Here is a 22995-nt window from a genome sequence, read left to right on the forward strand (position 1 = left end):
CTGGTGTACCTTGTCAGGCATGAGAATTCTTTACAAGTGGGTGTGCTTTATAGTATAGGACTGTATAGAGTACAGTAGTACAGTAATTTTATTTCAAGCCCAGGATGTCCAGAAGCAAGCATAAAAAAGTACTGATGTAATGAGGTGGATGAAACTGGAGCCTATTATACAGAGTGAAGTAAGCCAGAAGGAAAAACATAAATACAGTATACTAACGCATATATATGGAATTTAGAAAGATGGTAACAATAACCCGGTGTACGAGACAGCAAAAGAGACACTGATGTATAGAACAGTCTTATGGACTCTGTGGGAGAGGGAGAGGGTGGGAAGATTTGGGAGAATGGCAATGAAACATGTAAAATATCATGTAGGAAACGAGTTGCCAGTCCAGGTTCGATGCACGATGCTGGATGCTTGGGGCTGGTGCACTGGGACGGCCCAAGGGGATGGTGTGGGGAGGGAGGAGGGAGGAGGGTTCGGGATGGGGAGCACATGTATACCTGTGGCGGATTCATTTTGATATTTGGCAAAACTAATACAATTATGTAAAGTTTAAAAATAAAATAAAATTAGAAAAAAAAAAAAGTACTGATGTAGCTGGTACTGCTAGGAAGCACCAACTAACTGATAATGATGGAAAAAAGTGAAAATAAATAGGAGAGTGGAGCGAGGTAAAAAGATGGTAGTCATAGCTTGTTTTTATAATACTGAACTCCTTGCCGTGCAACAGGAGGAGCTTACTAATGAAGACCTGATGGAATTGCAGGCACAGAGAAAGGATGAAGAGAGACAAGAGGAAAAAGTAACTGAAAAACCGAAGAGATTCGTGATGCAGGAAGTGCCTAGGGGATTTTCTTTATTTGAGGAGGCACTGTTAGTTTTTGAGGCCCAGGACCTGGATGCAGAACAGTACACAAAGACTGCAGCAGCCGTTCAGAATGCATTCCAGTGCTACCCTGTCATCTATGATGAGGGTAGACCTAGATCATTTCGTTCAAGAGGCAGACAGAATTGAATCCAACAAGGAACCAGAACCTGTGAAATCAACATGAGACATGAGTGAAATTGCAGCTTTCCTTCTGTCTCTTATTGCTGACAGTTCTTCACCTCTACTATCTCCCACTTCCTCTCCCTCCTCCAATCAATAATTCTTGTCCGTTTACTCATTGCCAGCCCTTGTATGCCAGCTGTTGTACTGTTCTACTAGACTTTTCAGGCTTCTATACTGTAAGATCAAAAACACTTATTTTTTGTATTTGTTTTTTATATATGCATTATTTATATGAAACCTATTACAGTACAGTACTATATAGCTGATTGTGTTAGTTGGGTACCTAGGCTAAATTTGTTGAACTTATAAATGAATTGAACTTACAAACGCACTCTCTGAACAGAACTCATTCTTATGTAGGGGACTAACTATAACACGTTATGTTACTTAAGAGGCAACCTGAAAAACTGATGCTGCATCTCCACTTTTGTTGGTCTTTTCCAGGCTATCCTGGTTGTACACTTTTTCTTGTAAAATGTGTTCATCTTGTTAAGTGTCACAAAAATCCCTGCTTGGATATTTATCAGAGGTGTTTTATTGGTCACGAATGGTGTTCTTTGATCAGTTGGGGAAAATGATGCTGTATAATATTAAGCCTTCTAAACATGAGATATTTCTTCAGTTTCTGAAGTATTCTTTGATGCCTTTCAGTACATTATTTTATTATTCATTATAAAAAAATTCTTGTGCATTAGTTGCTAAATTTATTCCCAAGAGAAATTGTTTTATTGCTATTGTAAATTATATCATATAATCTGTTTTTCAAATATTTGTTGCTGATATTCAGAAATAAAATTGGCTTTTTAAATCATATCCAGTGAGCCTTCAGATCTTCTCAATTATTTATAATGAATTGTCTGCATATCTTTTTGTGTTTCCATGTAGAAAATCATTGATGACAAATAATAACAGTTTTATTTTCCTATTTTTTGTTTCCAGTGTATTTATCTAATTTTATTTTCTTACTGGACTGTATAAAGCCTCCAGTGCAAAACTAAATACAAGAGAAAATAGAAGGTATACTTCTCAACTTTAGAAGAAATGCTTCTAATGTGTGCTCATTTAAGTTGTTGCTAATCAATATTTTAAGTTGAATGTGTAGCACTTACCAAATTATAAAAGTTTTCTTTGGGAATTCCCTTGCGGTCCAATGGTTAGGGCTTCATGTTTTCACTGCAGGAGGCTCAGGCAGTTTCTATCCCTGGCCAGGGAACTAAGATCCTGCATGCTGCATGGTACAAGTTTTCTCTTTCATTATTTTCTTTTATTTCAATCAACAGTTAACATATTGTATTCAATGAGAAAGGAGCAGTTTCAGTATATTGAGATGATATACCAATAAACAGAATAGGCCAAATGCCTTGTCCACCTGAAACTTACATCCCAGAAGACCTAGTTCACAGTTTCTTTGTTGATTTGTTTTGTTTTTCCTAATTATGAATACATATAGAATTTTATAAGAACCTTTTTCTCTATCTACTGACTTGATCACATTTACTTCCTTCAATCTCTTAATGGAGTTAATAACATTTAAAAGTAAAATATTTAAAAATTCTTGCATAGCTAAGAAAAGCATAGTTCAGAAGTGTTGGCTTTTTAAAAATACATCACAAAATTTGACTTGCTGATACAATGAGATCAAGAAAATGACCTCAGTAGATCTGGGAGAGAGTCACAGAAGGATTTTTGTGCATCATTTCAATGCAAGTCCAAATTAACAGATACTGTATGATAATTCTTTTATGATAAGGAACAAATGTGTTTGTGGTGTGTCTGAGCATGCATGCATGCAGGACTTCTAGGACAATATTGCAGATTTCAGAATCATTCTGATTCATTAAAGCAAATATTAGTGGCCCAGTCAAGAGTTATTGACCTGGGAAAATGTTAAACACAAGGACTTATCTCTACACCCCTGATCCTCAAAATAATATTTCACATCACTTCTCTAGAAGACCATTCCCTACTCTTCATTTTCTTCCTTTTCTTTGCTAAACTACATTTTTAACCTACTTTTATTCCAGACTAAAAGAGCTCACTGTATGATGACATTAACTTACCAATTGACTTGTTTTCTAATTTGTGATATTGGAAATTTTCCTGAATTTGTTTAGGAGATCTGCATTTATATTCATGTATCAAGTGAGCCTATAAGTATCATTTCTCACATTATTTTTCTAGTATTGATAATCAAGGTTATATTAGCCCCACAGAATGAGATGCAGAGTATTCAGTCTTTTTCAGAAAAACATTATTGATATGAACCTGGAAAATTTGGGACATATATGCTTTAAAGCCTGGCCTTTCTTTGTAGAAAAGATGTTAAAATATGACTTCAAAAACTTTAATAAATATAACAATATTATCAGGCTCTCAAATTCATCTGAAGACAGATTGGATGTTATCTAACAAGTTAGATTTTGTTATAACTATCTTATCAAATATATCATCATAAACTTTGATAGTATTTTAAATTAGCCTTATAATGCCTGGTACACTGTAGTTCCGTTCAGTTTAGTCGTTCAGTTCAGTCGCTCAGTCGTGTGCGACTCTTTGCAATCCCATGAACCGCAGCAGGCCAGGCCTCCCTGTCCATCACAAACTCCCAGAATCCACCCAAATCCATGTCCATCGAGTCGGTGACGCTGTCTAACCTCACGTCCCCTCATCCCCTGCTCCTCCTGCCCTCAATCTTTTCCAGCATCACAGTCTTTTCAAATGAGTCAGCTCTTCACATCAGGTGCCCCGAGTATTGGCGTTTCAGCTTCAGCATCAGTCCTTCCAATGAGTACCCAGAACTGATCTCCTTTAGGATGGACTGGTTGGATCTCCTTGAAGTCCAAGGGACTCTCAAGAGTCTTCTCCACCACAGTTCAAAAGAATCAATTCTTTGGTGCTCAGCTTTCTTTATAGTCCTACTCTCACATCCATACATGACCACTGGAAAAACCATAGCCTTGACTAGGCGGACCTTTGTTGGCAAAGTAATATCTCTGCTTTTGAATATGCTATCTAGGTTGGTCATAACTCTCCTTCCAAGGAGTAAGCGTCTTTTAATTTCATGGCTGCAGTCACCATCTGCAGTGATTTTGGAGCCCAAAAAAATAGTCTGACACTGTTTCCCCATCTATTTCCCATGAAGTGATGGGACCGGATGCCATGATCTTCGTTTTCTGAATGTTGAGCTTTAAGCCAACTTTTTCACTCTCCTCTTTTACTTTCATTAAGAGGTTCTTTAGTTCTTCTTCACTTTCTGCCGTAAGGGTGGTGAATCTGCATATCTGAAGTTATTGATATTTCTCCCGATGTCTTTTAGTTGCTCAGTTGTGTCCAACTCTTTGCAACACAATGAACTGCAGCATGCCAGGCTTCCTTGTCATCACCAACTCCCAGAGCTTACTCAAATTTATGTCCATGGACTCAGTGACGCCATCCAACCATCTCATCCTCTATCGTCCCCTTCTCCTCCCACCATCAATCTTTCCCAGCATCAGGGTCTTTTCAAAGGAGTCAGCCCTTTGCATCAGGTGACTGAAGTTTTGGAGTTTCAGCTTCGGTATCAGTCCTTCCAATGAATATTCAGGAATGATTTCCTTTAGGAAGGACTGATTGGATATCCTTGCAGTCCAAGGGATGCTCAAGAATCTTCTCCAACACCACAATTCAAAAGCATCAAATCTTCATGGTTCAGCTTTCTTTATAGTCCAAATCTCACATCCATATATGACTACTGGAAAAGTCATAGCTTTGACTAGATGGACATTTGTTTGCAAAGTAATGTTCTGCTTTCTAATATGCTGTCTAGGTTGGTCATAGCGTTTCTTCCAAGGAGCAAGTGTCTTTTAATTTCATGGCTGTAGTCACCATCTGCAGTGATTTTGAAGCCCATGAAAATAAGTTCTGTGACTGTTTCCTTTGTTTCTCCATCTATTTGCCATGAAGTGATGGGACCGGATGCCATAATCTTAGTTTTCTGAATGCCGTTTAAACCAACATTTTCACTCTCCTCTTTCACTTTCATCAAGAGGCTCTTTAGTTCTTCTTCAATTTCTGCCATAAGGGTGGTGTCTTCTGCATATCTGAGGTTATTGATTTTTCTCCTGACAATCTTGATTCCAGCTTGTGCTTCATCCAGCCCAGCATTTCTCATGATGTACTCTGCATATAAGTTAAATAAGTGGGGTGACAATATACAGCCTTGATATGCTCCTTTCCCAATTTGGAACCAGTCTGTTGTTCCATGTCCAGTTCTAACTGTTGCTTCTTCACCTGTGGACAGATTTCTCAGGAGGCAGGTAAGGTGGTCTGGTATTCCCATCTCTTTAAGAATTTTTCACAGTTTTTTTTTTTTTTTTTTTGTGATCCACACAGTCAAAGGCTCTGGTGTAGTTAATAAAGCAGAAGTAGATGTTTTTCTGAAATTTTCTTGCTTTTTTGATGATCCAACAGATGTTGGCAATTTGATCTCTGACTCCTCTGACTTTTATACCTCCAGCTTGAACATCTGGAAGTTCACTGTTCATGTACTGTTGAAGCCTGGCTTGGAGAATTTTTAGCATTATTTTATTAGCATGTGAGATGAGTACAATTGTGCAGTAGTTTGAATATTTTTGTCATTGCTTTTCTTTGGGATGGAATGAAAACTGACCTTTTCCAGTCCTGTGGCCATTGCTGTGTTTTCCTAATTTGCTGGCATATTGAGTGCAGCACTTTCATAGCATCTTCTTTTAGGATTTGAAATAGGTCAACTGAATTCCGCCATCTCCACTAGCTTTGTTCATAGTGATGCTTACTAAGGCTCACTTGACTTTACATTCCAGGATGTCTGATTCTAGGTCAGTGATCACACCATCGTGATTGTCTGGGTCCTGAAGATTTTTTTTTATAGTTCTGTGTATTCTTGCCACCTTTTCTTAATATCTTCTGCTTCTGTTAGGTCCATACAATTTCTGTCCTTTGTTGAGCCCATCTTTGCATGAAATATTCCCTTGGTATCTCTAATTTTCTTGAAGAGATCTCTAGCCTTTCCCATTCTATTGTTTTCCTCTATTTCTTTGCACTGATCACTGAGGGAGGCTTACTTATCTCTATTTGGTATTCTTTGGAACTCTGCATTCAAATGGACATATATTTCCTTTTCTCCTTTGCCTTTTGATTCTCTTATTTTCTCAGCTGTTTGTAATGCCTCCTCAGACAGCCATTTTGCCTTTTTCATTTCTCTTCCTTGGGAATGGTCTCGATCGCTACCTCTTGTACAATGTCATAAACCTCTGTCTATAGTTCTTCAGGAACTCTATCAGATCTAATCCCTTGAATCTATTTGTCACTTCCACTGTATAATCTTAAGGGATTTGATTTAGTGGTCTTCCCTATTTTCTTCAATTTAAGAGTGAATTTGGCAATAAGGAATTCATGATCTGAGCCATAGTCAGCTCACGGTCTTGTGCTTTTTGACTGTGCTGACCATCTTTGGCTACAAAGAATATAATCAATTTGATTTTGGTATTGACCATATGGTGATGTCCATGTGTAGAGTTTTCTCTTGTGTTTTCTGAAGAGGGTGTTTGCTGTGACCAGTGTGTTCTCTTGGCACATCTCTGTTAGCCTTTGACCTGCTTTGTTTTGTACTCCAAGGCCAAATTTGCCTATTATTCCAAGTATCCCTTGACTTCCTACTTTTGCATTCCAGTCCCCTATCTTGAAAAGAACATCTTTTTTTTTTGATGTGAGTTTTAGAAGTTCTTGCAAGTCTTCATAGAACCATTCAATTGTAGCTTCTTCAGCATTGTTGGCTGGAGCACAGACCTGGATTACTGTGATACTGCATGTTTGGAAACAGAGATCATTCTGTTGTTTTTGAGATTGCATCCAGGTACTGCATTTTGGACTCTTTTGTTTACTATGAGTGTGGCAGGCCACTGCTGACCCAGACCGTCATAGGAGATACTCAAACACAGTTCGGGCTCCATCTCTGTGGGGTCTCTGGATCCTGGTGCGCACAAGGCTTGTTTGAGCCCTCTGAGTGTCTCTGGCGGGTAAGAGGTTTCATTCTAAACATGACTTCGCCCCTCCTACCATCTTGCTGGGGCTTTTCCTTTGCCCTTGTACATGGAGTATCTTTTTTTGGTGGGATCCAACATTCTCTAGTCGACGCTTGCTCAGCAGCAAGTTGCGGTTTTAGAGATCTCTCAGGAGAAGATGAGCGCACATACTTCTGCTCGGCCATTTTCCAGGTTAAGCCACACTATAGTTAAGATGTCCTTTTTATGTATAATGTTACTGACTTGTGAATTCTTTTCTTTTTTTCCTGGTTGGTATTTTAGAGGTTTGTTCACCGTTTTCAGTCTTGCCACCCAAAATCAACTTTTGTCTTGATTACTTATTTCTGTGCTACTTAAAATTTCATATTTTATTGGTATCTTATTTTATTCTTTATTAGTTTTCATTAAACTTTTGTATTTATTGTATTTATTTTATGCTACCACCACTATCCATTCTGTTCCACTGTACACAGACTTGAGTTTAATCTTTGACTCCTCCTCATGACCTACCCATATGCATATTTCACCTTATAAATGTCTCTCCAATCTGTGCTCTGCTCTCTTGTATTCCAAAAGGGCCTTTATAAATACCAATTCTTCACATTGACTTCTCCTTTCCCCCTTCACTCCATTAACTTCTCTTCAACCAGTAAAGATTGCCAAAAAAAAAAAAAAAAAGATTGCCCTGGAATCTAAACCATTTCTTCAAGTATTTATCATACTTGTAATTTCTCATTATTTTGTGAATTATTTGATCAATACTCTCACTAGACTTAAATCTTCAGGGGAATGGAAACCCAGTCTGTCTTGCTCATCATTTATAATACTAGAATTTGGTAATCAATCATTTTATTTTAAATAAATAAATAAATCAAAACATAGGCAACTTAATTTGAGTACTGGATAAAATTATAGACACTCAGATTGGCTCTATAAAATATATTTTAATTCAAATAAATTTTAAAAAATGCTGTATTCGGGAAGTAGTTTATCAGTCAGTTGGCAGAAATATTGACAGAGAATATTCCAGAACCAAATGATGATTACATGGGTTTGTCTTATGATTGCTCCAATTTGAATATATTAGGATAAGCATTAAGCAAATAATAATAATAAGTAACTAAAAATGGAATAGAAACATTTGCAAATTTAGGAGTGGTTTAATGTATTCCACTCAGAGTATTTGATATGGTGTGTATTTTTCATTTGTTGAGAAAGTAATTACACCCACTATATATATATATATTATATATATGCTGACTGAAATGTGTAATCCCTTTGTGCAGCCTATTAATTTAAAAAGTTATTTCATTTTATTTCTGATTCAAAACTCTAATCATTGGTAGATACTAGAAGATAAACTATTGGTGTGGCTTGCATGGTTTTGCTGTGCATTCTCAAAAAAAGTTACCATTAGAAACATCAAAAGTGATACATCTATAGAACTAGACACACTCTACTGATAAAAAGAGTAAAGGGTATTTTGTTTTTATATATAAGACTCATTCTTAAATCATTTTTAAGGTAATTGAGAAATGAAATCAAAGTAAGAGTTATAGTAGAGTGTATAATCGGAGAAGGCAATGGCAACCCACTCCAGTACTCTTGCCTGGCAAATCCCATGGACTGAGGGGCCTGATGGGCTGCAGTCCATGGGGTCGCTAGGAGTCGGACACGACTGAGCGACTTCACTTTCACTTTTCACTTTCATGCATTGGAGAAGGAAATGCAACCCACTCCAGTGTTCTTGCCTGCAGAATCCCAGGGACAGGGGAGCCTAGTGGGCTGCCGTCTATGAGGTCGCACAGAGTCTGACACGACTGAAGCGACTTAGCAGCAGCAGAGTGTATAATGAACAATGGGAGTAATGGATAATGTTTAGAAAATCTCAGGAAGATTGTTTTGATTTCCTGACTTATGTCACAGCCTTTGGGAAATCTCTAAAACTCTCACAGGATCATGATGCAAGTGAAATAAACTCTTATACTTTAAAATGTTGTGAATGAAATGGTTAGGTTACTTCTCTAAAAAAAAATCAATAAACCCTTTTAATAATGTGGGTCTAGCTATTACCACACTAGTATTTGGAAAAAAAAATGTTACCTAAGGGAATTTTTTATTTTTTCCTTTTCTTTTTTCTATTCTAAACACTTTTGAAATAACATATACTGGCTTTTCAAAGATCATAAAGCATTCCCTCCATGTCTCATGCCTGTTTCTAGAACTAGGGAAATTAAAACAGGCCAATACAGTAGTACAATTTATTTATGAAAAAAAAGTGAAGATTGTATTTCATATAATCAGATTACATGCAAATTATAAGCCAATTGGCTTATTGAATAACCTATGACCTCTCTTTTTTAACAGCAGAGAATGTGACTTTATTTTGTGAACATAATTTAAGTTTTATTTCTTAACTAGAAATTGCTTACTCTTTCAACATAGAAATTATTGTTGTATTTCAGGTCCTAAGTCATGGATGAATAATGGTATCTCTATAATTCCACTTAATGAAACCATTTACTTTCTTTAAGTCCATGCTACAATTGATAATTCCATGAAACTAATTCCATGGGCCACTGCCCTCATTGAAAATATGATCTAGAGAGAGTGAGACTTATAAACAATTAGAAAAAGATTCCGTTTTGAAGAATGGGTAAGGGCTCTCAATAAAAGGTGAATGTTGTGACGACAGAATTGGAAGCTATATTGTGGAAAAGTTTCATAAGTGATTGATTCAAGGAGAAAATTAAGATGAGGAAGTATAAAGATATTCTAGGTTTTTTTTTCTTTTTCACTTTAAATCTAAATTAGATCTTTTCATTTTTTTTATTACTACATCAACATCTCCAGGATAATTAAAACTAGACACCAACATATATTTTTTTAAATGATTTTAATATTTTACTATTTTGTTAGACTGTAAGCTCAAAGAGAAAATAGATCAGGAAATTATAGTTCCTGCTATAACCTTGATTCTCACACATTTTTGACAAACAAATATTGAAAAAAGAAAGAAGCTAAAGTATCTAATATTTAACAGAATATTACTGATAAAAGCTCTAACCAACACAAGTATATAATTGTGCTTTATAATTTTTGGTTCATTTATTTCCATGTGTTGTATTATTTGTTACATAGCATGTGGATCAATAAATTATAAATTATAGGAATATTTAGATGCCTTTTATGAAGAAAACTAACAACAACAACAAAAAAACTCATGACTGCAGTCTTGATTACCGTTTCTTCAAGAAATTACCTCTTCTGATGCAATGATGATAAAAAGCAAATTCCATCATAGTAAGTCTAATAATAGTTATTTACCTTTTGGAGTATTTGCTATGGTTCTGCCATCAGTTTGGTTCAGTTCAGTTCAGTCAGTCGCTCAGTCATGTCCGACTCTTTGTGACTCCATAAACCGCAGCACACCAGGCCTCCCTGTCCATCACCAACTCCTGGAGTCCACCCAAACCCATGTCCATTGAGTTGGTGATGCCATCTAACCATCTCATCCTCTGTCGTCCCCTTCTCCTCCTGTTCTCAATCTTTACCAACATCAGAGTTTTTCCCAATGAGTCAGCTCTTCGCATCAGGTGGCCAAAGTATTGGAGTTTCAGCTTCAACATCAGTCCTTCCAATGAACACCTAGCACCAATCACCTTTAGGATGGACTGGTTGGATCTCCTTGCAGTCCAAGGGACTCTCAAGAGTCTTCTCCAAAACCACAGTTCAAAAGAATCAATTCTTTGGCCCTCAGCTTTCTTCACAGTCCAACTCTCACATTTATACATGACCACTGTCATAATTCTAAGAATTTTACATCAATCAGTTGAATACTCACACAATTATAATAACTTGGTAATATTCTTCTCTTACAGATGAGAAAACTGAAATATAGATGACTTAAATTATCTACAGTCACCAGCTATTCAGTGATTGAACTAAGATTTGAACCCAGAATGATGGATTCCAAAGTCTGTACTTTGCATTATTATATCATATAATTTTATAATTAAAGTAATGGTAACTATAATGATGACAATAGTTATAAGCAAATAACATTTATTGGTCATTTACTTTCTGTGAGCTATAATGCAAAATGCACTTTTTTTTTGCATATTTTGTCAATGAAAACACAAAAATCTTAAAATAGTGTTAATCTTATTATCCTCACTTTACTAATGAAGAAGCTAAAGTGTAGTGTGCTCACATTTACACATATAGTAATGCCAAAAGTCAAAAGGTTAATTTTATTTGAGTTAATGCTAACATATTTTTAGTTAGTAAAATATGCTCCTCAGAAATTGAAAGAATTCCTAAAACTGCACAAAAATATTGCACCTTATTCTGAAGTCAAGTGCTACCTTAATACCAAATACATCTACCTTGATAAAGGTATAGCTTTATATCAACGGCAAAATCATATCCTTTTTAAAAAGGAATGCAGGCTACATGTAATGAGAACAAATATTCCACTTTCCAGTTCCTTCCAATGTATACTTTAACACTCACATACTTGCATGCACACATAAACCTGGTGAGTGCATCTCTAAATAATTAACATGTATGTGAAACATAATTTAATTTTCTATTCATTTCCTCTAAAAACAATTCATTTACTTATATTTATATATTTTAATTTGTTTTGATGGAGTAAGAAAAGCTTAATGAAAAAGTAGATTTAAAAAATAAAAGGACAGGACATAAAACCAAAGAAGCAGATTGTAAAAGATACTAAAAGTTTTCTCATTTTAATATCTCTGATATTTCAGTCACTCTACATCTCCATCAGTTTTTTGCAAGTCACTCTATTCTATTTTCAGAAGGTTGTAATTGTTACAAATGTCTTCCATATTAAAAATTTAAATCTTGATTTCTTAGTTTGTACATTTTATATAATTCTTCCCTTTGGGATAATATAAAACAATATTATGCCTTCTTCTATGACTATTATCTTGTTAGGTAGTTAGAATAGGAAACAGGAGTCCAGAATGGCAGTGGCTAAAAGACAAGGAAAGGAAAAGCCCTCGAAAATAGAACAAAGGAAGCTCCAAGGACTGGAGTGAGGATGTCAGGTAGAACACACAGCACTCCTTGCTATCCCAATTTACATAGGGCAGGTCCAGGGGGAGGAAAAAACATATAAAAAGAGGAGCCAAAGGGCCAGGGGTCTCTCTCTCCGCCCCCCCAGCCCCCACCCCCGCACGCTGGCACTCTTCCCCACTCTTCTCTTCGCATCTTTGGGTCAGCATACCCTCATGCCTTGCGTGAGGATGGATTTTCCTGCTGTTTTCTAAATAAAATAGAGCTGTAACATGGAGCTGTAACACTGATCTGTCTAAGAGCTATAACATGGTCTGTTCGAGACCTGAGAGCTGTAAGATGGTCTGTCCAAGAACTATGACACGCTGAACTCTCTAAGGCCCGTCACTTCAAATTTTTGTTAAGATGAGACAGAACCAAGGAGAATACACTCACCTGACAATCTTAAAACTAATTTTTTCCTCTTGAAAGTATCACTCCCAGTTTTTTAGCTATGAATTTGAGCCCTCAGTTTTACTTCTCCTTTCTATCTGGAGATTCTGTGACTTTACTTTTCTGGTCCGAGAATTAAAATTCTACACTGTAGTCATACCTTTAGTTATGAATATATTTGAACAGATGAATAATACAACTGATGAACAAGAAATAACAAATAGGAAAGAGCAGATGATAGAGCTCTGAATTGTGCCATAAAACTACAGTGTCCAGAATGTCATTGTAGAATGTGTAATGTCTACTATTCATTATAGTTCCTCCATTATGTGAGTCTCTTTTTCTTTAATCCAGGGTGACTGACTTGACCAAACTGAGAAGGCAACATCATTTGAGCTGGAAATCTGGGTCTCGATTTCATTCCTGCACTTTGAAGTCCTGTCTAGAGCTCAGCTGAGCTGCAAAGAACTGAACTGAGCTGAGCTGCAAAGAACTGAACTGAGCTGAGCTGCCAGGTGTGGGACTAACCGATTAAGACAAGTCAGAATAAGAGGGCAGTCAAATCTTTAATTGCTTCCTGAAATAATGTAAGGAAGAGGCTAAACTTAAAAAGGCTTGGACTTTTCCTTTTTCCTTGAGGGCCGAGGGCCAGATGGATCAACACAGATCTAAGGGGTCACCTCACTGCTGGAGCCCCAACCAAAAGTTTCTTGTAGTTTTATGGACCTGGAGTTCAAGCAAGTGGTGGAGGTGGAAGGGACACAGAGGAGACAGACAAAAGTGTTAAGTACTGAGTCAAAGTGGAAACATGTCTTCAAAGTGTATTTTTCCTGTCTTGCTGTACATAGAGGTCTTGCCAAAGATCTTGGCTTCTGCCTTTAGATAAAGAGGCCTCTGAATGGAGGCACCAGGGCTAGAAATGCAGATAAATTCAAGAGCATCGTGGGGCCTGTGCCCTTGACCACAACTCACTTCAAAAGCTACAAAGCATTGGCTGTAACCCAAGTCTGGTGCTTGAAGGGCACCTTTTCCCTCAGGCTCATCAGGCAATGTCTTTATAATTGCCTATGATGGGGACTAAAAAACCACATGCAGATTTTTGGCAGGGGTATGCAAACAAGACTAAGATAGCCGACTAAAGGAAGAGAAACTGCCTATGGTGAACATAAATGAACCAGCCTCCAGCCAAACTGGCTGCAGGCTAAACTGATGCTTGAGTAGTGCAACTGAACTCAGCTGAGCTTGATGCAGGTTAGCACCTTCCACCTAAGCCGACTTCAATTTATCAACCCAAGAAAGGATAAATTACATGAGTGTTTTTGGCTTCGGTGTGGTTTGCTTTGTTACACACATGTGAAAGTAAAGTGACACAGACAATCACAAATCTTAAAATATAATCCACTAATTTATTTACAACCACCTAATCATACTGTTATCCAGGGTTTATTTTCTTGGTTTTATATTTCCAAAGCTATTTTAATATCAGTGTTCCATGGCTTTCATATATTTGTTTCTTAAATTTCTGTGGTTTTTACTAACTTCAACATCACTTTAGATACCTTCTTAATTTTGTTGTTGTTGTTGTTGTTTGCTTCTCATATTTAACTTATGCAACTTTTCCCAGCATTCAACTTTTCCACCACATCTTCCCTCCATGTCTCAGGGAAAGAGATAAGTTAAATAGAAAAACATTATACAATATATATTTCTAATGTTATAGCATATGAGTCCAAACTTGTAAGTAAATAAATATTTTACACATTTGCATATCAGGGAAATTCAAAGATGAAAATATAGGGAAAAAATCAGTTCATCTCAAAAAAATAAAGTTCTCTGTCTTAGAATAAGAAAGTGAAAGTGAAGTTGCTCAGTCATGTCTGACTCTTTGCGACCCCATGGACCATAGCCTACCAGGATCCTCCATTCCTGGGATTTTCCAGACAAGAATACTGGAGTCGGTTGCCATTTCCTTCTTCAGGACATCTTCCTGACCCAGGGATTGAACCTGGGTCTTCCTCATTGTAGGCAGACGCTTTACCATCTGAGCTACCAGGGAAGTACTGAGGTGCAAAAAGAAAAGAGATATGGCAAGCATATAACTTAAACCTTGGCCTTGTGAACCTGATATATCAGCAGTCTTTCAAAACTTGTGATTCTGATGGTAGTGCATTTTGTGGGACAGATTGTCACGTGTCCCACATGTTGTTGGGCATGAGAGAGCCATGAAAGAAATGAGATGGAATTCAGTAAAAATGAAAAGATCATGTGTGCATGCTAAGTCGCTTCAGTTGTGTCTGACTCTTTGCAACCCCAAGGACTGTAGCCTGCCATGGACTACAGGCTATGGACTGGCTATGGACTACAGGCTATGGACAGAGGACAGCCTCCTCTGTCCATGGGATTCTCCAGGAAAGAATACTGGAATGGGTTGCTGTGCCCTCCTCCAGGAGATCTTCTGGACCCAGGGATCAAATCTGTGTCTCTTATATCTCCTGCATTTATAGGCAGGTTCTTTACCATTAGGGCCACTTGGGAAGTCGTGTACATGATCTTAAATTTGGAAGCTTGCCTATAGTAGTAATATTTACAGATTGTCTAGGCTTAATCCCTGTTTCAGTACTCATTTTCAGCAAAATCATAGGTCAATTCTTTATCTTCTTCACTTTATTTTCATTTGTAAAGTGGAAGTGATTATTAGTACCAGAGGGTTACTATGATGATAAAATGTGATGATACATTCAGAGAGCTGATGCTAAAAGAAATGCTGTATCTGTCTTTCATACTTCTACTTGTGTTATCTTCACTGGCTGTAGGTTCTTGATGGCAGGGACTCCTCTGTTCAACTTGAAATCCCTAGGGTCCTGTCAGATGCTGCATGCTTCTTAAATCTTTATGGAAGGAAGTAAAGAGAGGAAGAAAAAAACAAGGAGTGATGAAAAGTAGCAAGGGAAGTGGTGGAAGGAATTGAAGAACAAAGGGGAAAGAGAGAGAGATTTGGCAAAACTAATACAATTATGTAAAGTTTAAAAATAAAATAAAATTTAAAAAAATAAATAAAATAAAATTAAAAATACATATATATATTTTGCAAAAAAAAAAAAAGAATAGAAAAAAGAATTGTGATTCCAGAATGACTATGAGAAATATCAGTATGTTTATTCAAGTGCTTAATGCTTGAGTTAGTCAAAATTGTAAACCACTAATGAAATCATTGAAGATAAAGAGAAAGAACTCAAAGAGAAAGAACTTCATATATTGGTAGATTCCTGTGATCTTTGTTAAATAATTTGGGATTATCAATGGGAGAACGGAAGAGTAGACATAAACTTCCTAGCTCTTTGGTTTGGGACCAGGACATAAAGCAGTGTATATTGGATCAACTTGCAAGAGCAGTAGGTAGGTCAGGAGGAAATACACCTATCATTCCTCCCAATATTCTTACTTTACTTGCCCAATTTATATCCCACACCCAATCATTATACTTCCTTTTGCCTACACAATTATTTTCAGTTTTGACAGGGATCATTTCACTAATTTTTTAAACCAATCAAACTTTGGTTTGGAGAGTCTACCTTTTCAATAATTTATGCTATTTTTCATTGTTTCCTTATCTTTCAAAATAATTTGCTGTTATTTTACTACCTTCTTGCAGTGGATGATTAGATAATTTGTCTTCCTTTTAAAAATATATATATGTATTTGAAGGTAAATATCTTTTCTCTTCATGACTCTAATGCTTTTCCAAAATATATTTTTATTATATATCAGCTCAAAATACTTCTAATTTCAGCTATGACTAAGCATTCAGTATAATTATAAACTGTTTGACTCATGGATTATTTAGCAATGTATTACTTAATTTCCAATCATTTATCAAATAATTTTCAAATTATATATTTATTATTGGGTTTTTTTGGCTAAATATTCTAATGTCAGAGATCATAGCCTAATGGTTTCCATTTTCTTAAAAATTGTTTGAAACATGCTTTATTTTATATGCATTTTGAAATAATATTTTTGCCTTTTATTGGACAAAATAATTCAATTCTCCTTGCCAATCTAATAAGAAATATATTATTGTAATTATCCTATTATTCACATTTTACAGGAGATAAAATTGAGATAGAAAGATTAAATAATTTACCCAAATTCACATAGTTTATAAATGGTGAAGCTCCCAGATATTAGGTCCAGAGTATGACCTCTTAAACCTAAGCTATGTTCTTTTATTTGTTATTTATTATAAGAATGAAGGAAAGATAACTTTTAGGTTAGGTTATATGAAGACTCAGTGGTGAAATGATATCTAATCAGGAGATATGAGAATTAGACTTTTCCCCTCTGTGTGACACAAAGGGGTATATTAGGAGTAAAAAGTGAGATTGCAAAGAGATAACACTAAAATGAACCTCTAACATACAGAGCTATCCAGCAAAAATTGACTTCATTACGAATCATAAGACTCTCCTAACCTGAGACTTCCAAATGAACTGCAGAACCACTAAGTACAGTGAGTACTTAGAGAGTAATTGAGCCTATATGTCACATATATTTTAGCCACTATCAATAACATCTCCTATAGTTAGGAGATTCAGTGAGTGTGAAAACTGGCTGAATTAGCTAGTGTTTCATATTCGTATCGGTCCCTTACATTGTCCTTGAAATATTAGTTTTCCCAGAGAAATAACACTTGAGTTGGTAGCATTATGGTAGTCATCAAACATTGCATTTTTGTCAGATGTTAAGTACAAGAAATATTGTGCTTATGTGTTCTGCCTTTTAGTCAATAATGAAAGCCATAAAAATGATTAACTCTTAGGAAAAATAGAGTTGCTGAAGAAAAATGAAAACAACATATATCTAAGAAAAGAGCAAGCTGAAGAGAAGCATTAAATATTAAAATATAAAACAGAAGCTCATAAAGAAGTACTAAAATAATGTCTTATTCTGTTTATCTACTCCATCCCCTGAGTCATAGGTAAATCAGATTTGTAACTAGATTTAGAAAAAAGGGCTTAATGTTTAAAAAGCTTGGTGAATACCTGACAAGGGACATATTTGAGGTGAATTATCAGGTACCCCAGTAACTAATACCAAGAGAAGATTGAGAACTTACAGGAAAACCAAACTAACATGCTTTACAATAATGAGAAAACTGTCTGTAACAAGCAGTTCTTAACTCTATAGGGAACTCTATTAACTTCCCAGCATTGTCTCAGAAGGGATGAGGAGAAATTTCTCCCATGTGTTTTTGTCTTGGAGGACAAGGTGGTTGTGGTGACTGAGACTCAGAAGGTTGTTAAAATTTGTTCAGACTTGAGATATCATTGGAGTTACAGAGTTAATCCACTGCTATTCACCATGCTTACTCTCCAGAGATCTGATTAATTTCACCATCTCTGTTGATCAGATACCTGGGATCATAGACACTATTGTCAGTATTGGAGTCAGCCATAGGATTCGTTGTCTTAGAGAGGAGCAGGTGATGGCCAACTAGAAATACCAAACTGTAGCCAAAAACATGGCAGGATATAAAAGCACATATGGCCTTCTGACTATCTAGCTGTGTAAGCTTGACTTAATCATTTTACTAAGCCCAAATTAAAAACAAACAAACAACAACAAAAAAAAACCAGACTCATTTTTGGCAGCTGAAAATTCAAAGACCTTGTGTCAGGTTGAGTTAGAGTTATCCTGTACTAAATAAATCTGGGTTTCTGTAACTAATGTCAAAACCATGATCTTACATGTCTGAGTGGTCTTTCCTTTTATATATATACAATTTTAAGTTTTGTGACTCAAGAGAAAACAGAGTAGTAATTGAATATGAAAAATTATATTGTTATACTTTTTACCTTTTCATTTACTGTATTAATTTTTTTTTCAGTTCTATGGGCAAATTACTTAATAGCTTTTCTTGTGAGGGGTTAAAAAAGCTGCATGCTGATTTTGAATTAGTGTTTATGTAATTCAAGGCTGTACAACTCTACATTATACTCCCAACTATATTCTCAGCGCTCATTTGGTAAAGAGCATCCTATATCATGGATAACTTTGACAAACTTAAAAAACTCTAGCAGTTTAATCATCAAGGACAGGATATAAGTTATAATGAGATGCAGTAGAGGAATTTAAGGGACTTAGGTTAGAAGTATTCTCAGCGATTTAAAATCAATGAAGTGGCATTGTACAGAGGAATCGTTTGCTTTGATTTCTGATTGGAAAATAAATGATCAGAAGCAGATATTTCAGGGATCCAGGTTTTGGTTCAAAGTAAGAATGAACTAAATATTAAAACTCATTGAAATATGTGTTACCAGAAGCTGAAGTCTAATGGCAACTTTTTAGATGCAGTTATACTGGGTTGTGAGTTCAAATAGTTTTCCACTATTCTCCTGTTTTCACTTAACTCCATGTTCATGCTATTTTCTAAGGGACCTTTCATAATACGATTGGAATTAAAGCAACTAAATCTACTCAAAATAAAACTGGGAAATACATAAATTGTTTTCCCTAAAGTGAACACAAAAATTTAAAAAAATTCTCTGATGGATGTGTTAAAAACAAAACAAAACAAAACAATACTCTGTGAAGTCATAAGACTTGTATTTTATTTCCATAAAATGAGGAAATGAAATTTGATTCATTCTAAGCCTCAAAATGCTGTAGAAGTCTTAAAAATGCTCTTAATTAGATTAAAAATGTAAGCACTGACTCTGCCCTCACAGGCGGAATGTCAAGAAAACTGCATGAGGGCAAAAGTCATAGCTTTTGAGTGGAAAAGAAAATAAAAGGTCAGTTTGTTGAAATTTGAATTTTGAGTGCTGTAAACTACCATGTAGGAGAAGGCAATGGCAACCCACTCCAGTACTCTTGCCTGGAAAATCCCATGGATGGAGGAGCCTGGTAGGCTGCAGTCCATGGGGTCGCGAACAGTCGGACACGACTGAGCGACTTCACTTTCACTTTTTATTTCCATGCACTGGAGAAGGAAATGGCAACCTACTCCAGTACTCTTGCCTGGATAATCCCAGGGACGGGGGAGCCTGGTGGGCTTCTGTCTATGGGGTCGCACAGAGTCAGACATGACTGAAGTGACTTAGCAGCAGCAAACTACCATGTAGAAATTAGGGCATATTTATGCAGATAAAGAGATCTTATGAAGTTGAATTAATATCACAGTTGGTTATTCTTCAGATATTTACTAGCTATGCAGGACAGTTCACTTGCTGCCACTAAGTCAAGGGAAAAAAATCTTCTGTGAGTGATCGAAACAATCGGAGAATCAAAGGATATTTGTTCAAACTGAGACTTCATCACAATCCTACAGGTTTTGTTTGGGGAAATCAATCAAAACTCAGTAAATGCATGTGAAATTAAAAAATGCATATAGCAACAGTGCCTGAGTTGTGAATACTAAATGAGATAAATAAATACAAGTGCTTATTATTTTCATTATTATTAATGCAACTACTCTAAACTATTGGATATTTATAAAATAAATCAGTATTGACTCTAACAAAATATTCTTATAGTTTCATTTAGATGTCTAATATATCTATCTATGTTCAAATAGATCTAATTACAAGAACATAGGCAAACATTTGTCATCTGGAATGGAAAACAGCAATCATTATGTTTACAGATTATAGTTTGTTTTTATTAAAATCTCTATTTTTGTTTAAGCGCATCAGAAACTAAACTGCAGTAGTCACAATAAATATTTATTGAATTAGCATTGAATAAATGGATTAACTTTTCTTTGCAGCTGTGCTTTAAATAAATATAAGCTGATTGGACAGATAACCTACAAAAAAAGGAGTTCAATTATACATTTTAAGTCAAATAACTTATTTTAGTTTTCACATAGCCCCATTATAAACCTTTAGGCCATACAACTTTAAATATTATTTTATAGCATAATCCACAAGTAGGTAAGTGTTAGTTGCTTCAGTTGTTTCTGGCTCTTTCTGATCCCATGGACTGTAGCCTGCCAGGCTCCTCCATCCATGGGATTTCCCAGGCAATAATACTAGAGTGGGTCGCCATTTCCTTCCTCAGGGGATCTTCCCAATGCAGGGATTGAACCCCAGTCTCCTGAATTGCAGGCAGATTCTTTACTATCTGAGACACCAGGGAAGTCCTAGCATAATCCATGTTCTGTGACATTCGAAAGGGTGTTATGGTTTTTCTATTTTGTTTTGTTATTGTTGCTATTGTGAGACACTCTTTCATTAATTTTTGCTTAGATAATACTGCCAAAGTCTCAGTGGTTTACAACAACACACATTCATCTTTCATCCTTAGTCCTGTGGATAAACTATAGATACTCTGTTCCAGGTCTGTTGACACGTCCTCATTCACCCACCCAGGCAGAAAGGGCACTACTTCATGGAGTGTAGTTTTCTTACTGCAGATGAGAGTAGCCAAGAGTCTAAGTAACACTGAGCAAGAGCCCACATGATGTATGTCATGCCTACTTATACATCACTTACTCAAAGCAAGTCACAAACCCAGACCCTGCATGGGGAAGGTGAATATTTACTTCCCAGTAATACTATCAATCAGAGTCACATTTTTTAGGCCCTCTGTGCTATTCCAGTAATGCAGTATTTCACACATTTTAAAAAGATGGTTTTAAATGAAAACAATAGAAAAATATTCTTACTATTAAGCTATGTCATAATGGGACTTAGTCTTTTTTAATTTTTATTATATGTCATGCTATACTTGGTAAGTGGTGGGAATGAGAAAATAACGACATAGAATTAATCAATGCATAATATGAAATTTAAGTGAGTTTATGTTAATCTGCCAGAGCCAGAACTCATTTGACCTGAAAATTACAACATAAGTCTTTATTTCTCAAATTTAGTTTTTAAAATTTAAATTAAATGGTAGTGAGACACATATGGGCTTCCCATATGGCACTAATGGTAAAGAAGCCACCTGCCAATGCAAAAGACATAAGAGACATAGATTCGATTCTTGGGTAAAGAAGATTCCCCTGGAGGAATGCATGACAACCCACTCCAGTATTCTTGTCTCCTGGTGACCTACAGTCCATAGGGTCACAAAGAGTTGAATGCAACGAGATCCAAGCAGTCCATTCTAAAGGAGATCAGTCCTGGGTGAAACTCTAGTACTTTGGCTACCTCATGCAAAGAGTTGACTCATTGGAAAAGACTCTGATGCTGGGCGGGATTGGGGGCAGGAGGAGAAGGGGATGACAGAGGATGAAATGACTGGATGGCAACCGACTCGATGGATGTGAGTCTGAGTGAACTCCGAGAGTTGGTGATGGACAGAGAGGCCTGGTGTGCTGCAATTCATGGGGCAAAGAGTCGGACACGACTGAGCGACTGAACTGAACTGAACTGAACTAAACTGAAGGTGACTTAGTGTGCACACATGCAGTCAGACATTTTGGTCATTAATTTTTGTATGTTGTAGTACTTAGCAATTCAGAATTAAAATGTTTTGGGCAGTAGAGCTGCATGAGCTAGGACTATTATCTAAGAATTTAACTGCCAGTTTATGTCACATCTTATCTTCCAAAGCCAAAGTGATTAATTCAAGATGACATTTATGCAATGATGACAATTAAACTCCAAGAAATAACAAGTAAGGATACAAATACATCAACATATTAACCATTTCTTACATATATTTAAGCTATAAATATCTGCAAATACATTAATATAAGCTTTAGATTTATTCAGATCTTCAGTTTGCAAAGTTTTAGTGTAGTGTGTTACATATGAATGTGTATGTGCATGTGTTCAGTCTCTCAGTCATATGTGACTCTTTGCAACCCCATGGACTGTAACCCTCCAGGCTCCACTGTCCATGGGATTTTCCAGGCAAGAATATTGGAGTAGGTTGCCATTTCCTCCTCCAGGAGTTTTTTCTGATCCAGGTATTGAACCCATGTCTCCTATATTGCAGGCAGATTCTTTACTGTTCAGCCATATGGGAAGCCCATGTCATATATGTATAAATTAGCTATATAATACAATGCATAAAATAATTCATCTAGATATCTAAATATATGTCTACCAGTTATAAATTTGGCAGTTGGACTTAAGGTAATTTATTTCAAATTCCACTGATGACAATACTCTAAATTATGTTCAATGCTATATATTACTTTTAATGTATCTTTATGATTGTATATATGTATGTATGTGTGTGTGTGTGGAAACAGAGAACATTATATTTATATTCATGCTGAATGCTTTCTGAGGAAATGTATAATTTTTACTATTTTCTAAACTAAAAAGACTCAATTTACTCGCAAATGATTTTCACAAATGATTTTAGCTTTGTCTAAAAATTATATAACAAGTCTGAGTTGCTTACAAATTCCTTAATGAACAATATTTTCCCCAACATCTTTACATCTGTGAACAATGAAGGCTT

This window comes from Bos javanicus, chromosome 6, assembly GCF_032452875.1.
Source record: "Bos javanicus breed banteng chromosome 6, ARS-OSU_banteng_1.0, whole genome shotgun sequence".
Classification (NCBI taxonomy): Eukaryota; Metazoa; Chordata; class Mammalia; order Artiodactyla; family Bovidae; genus Bos; species Bos javanicus.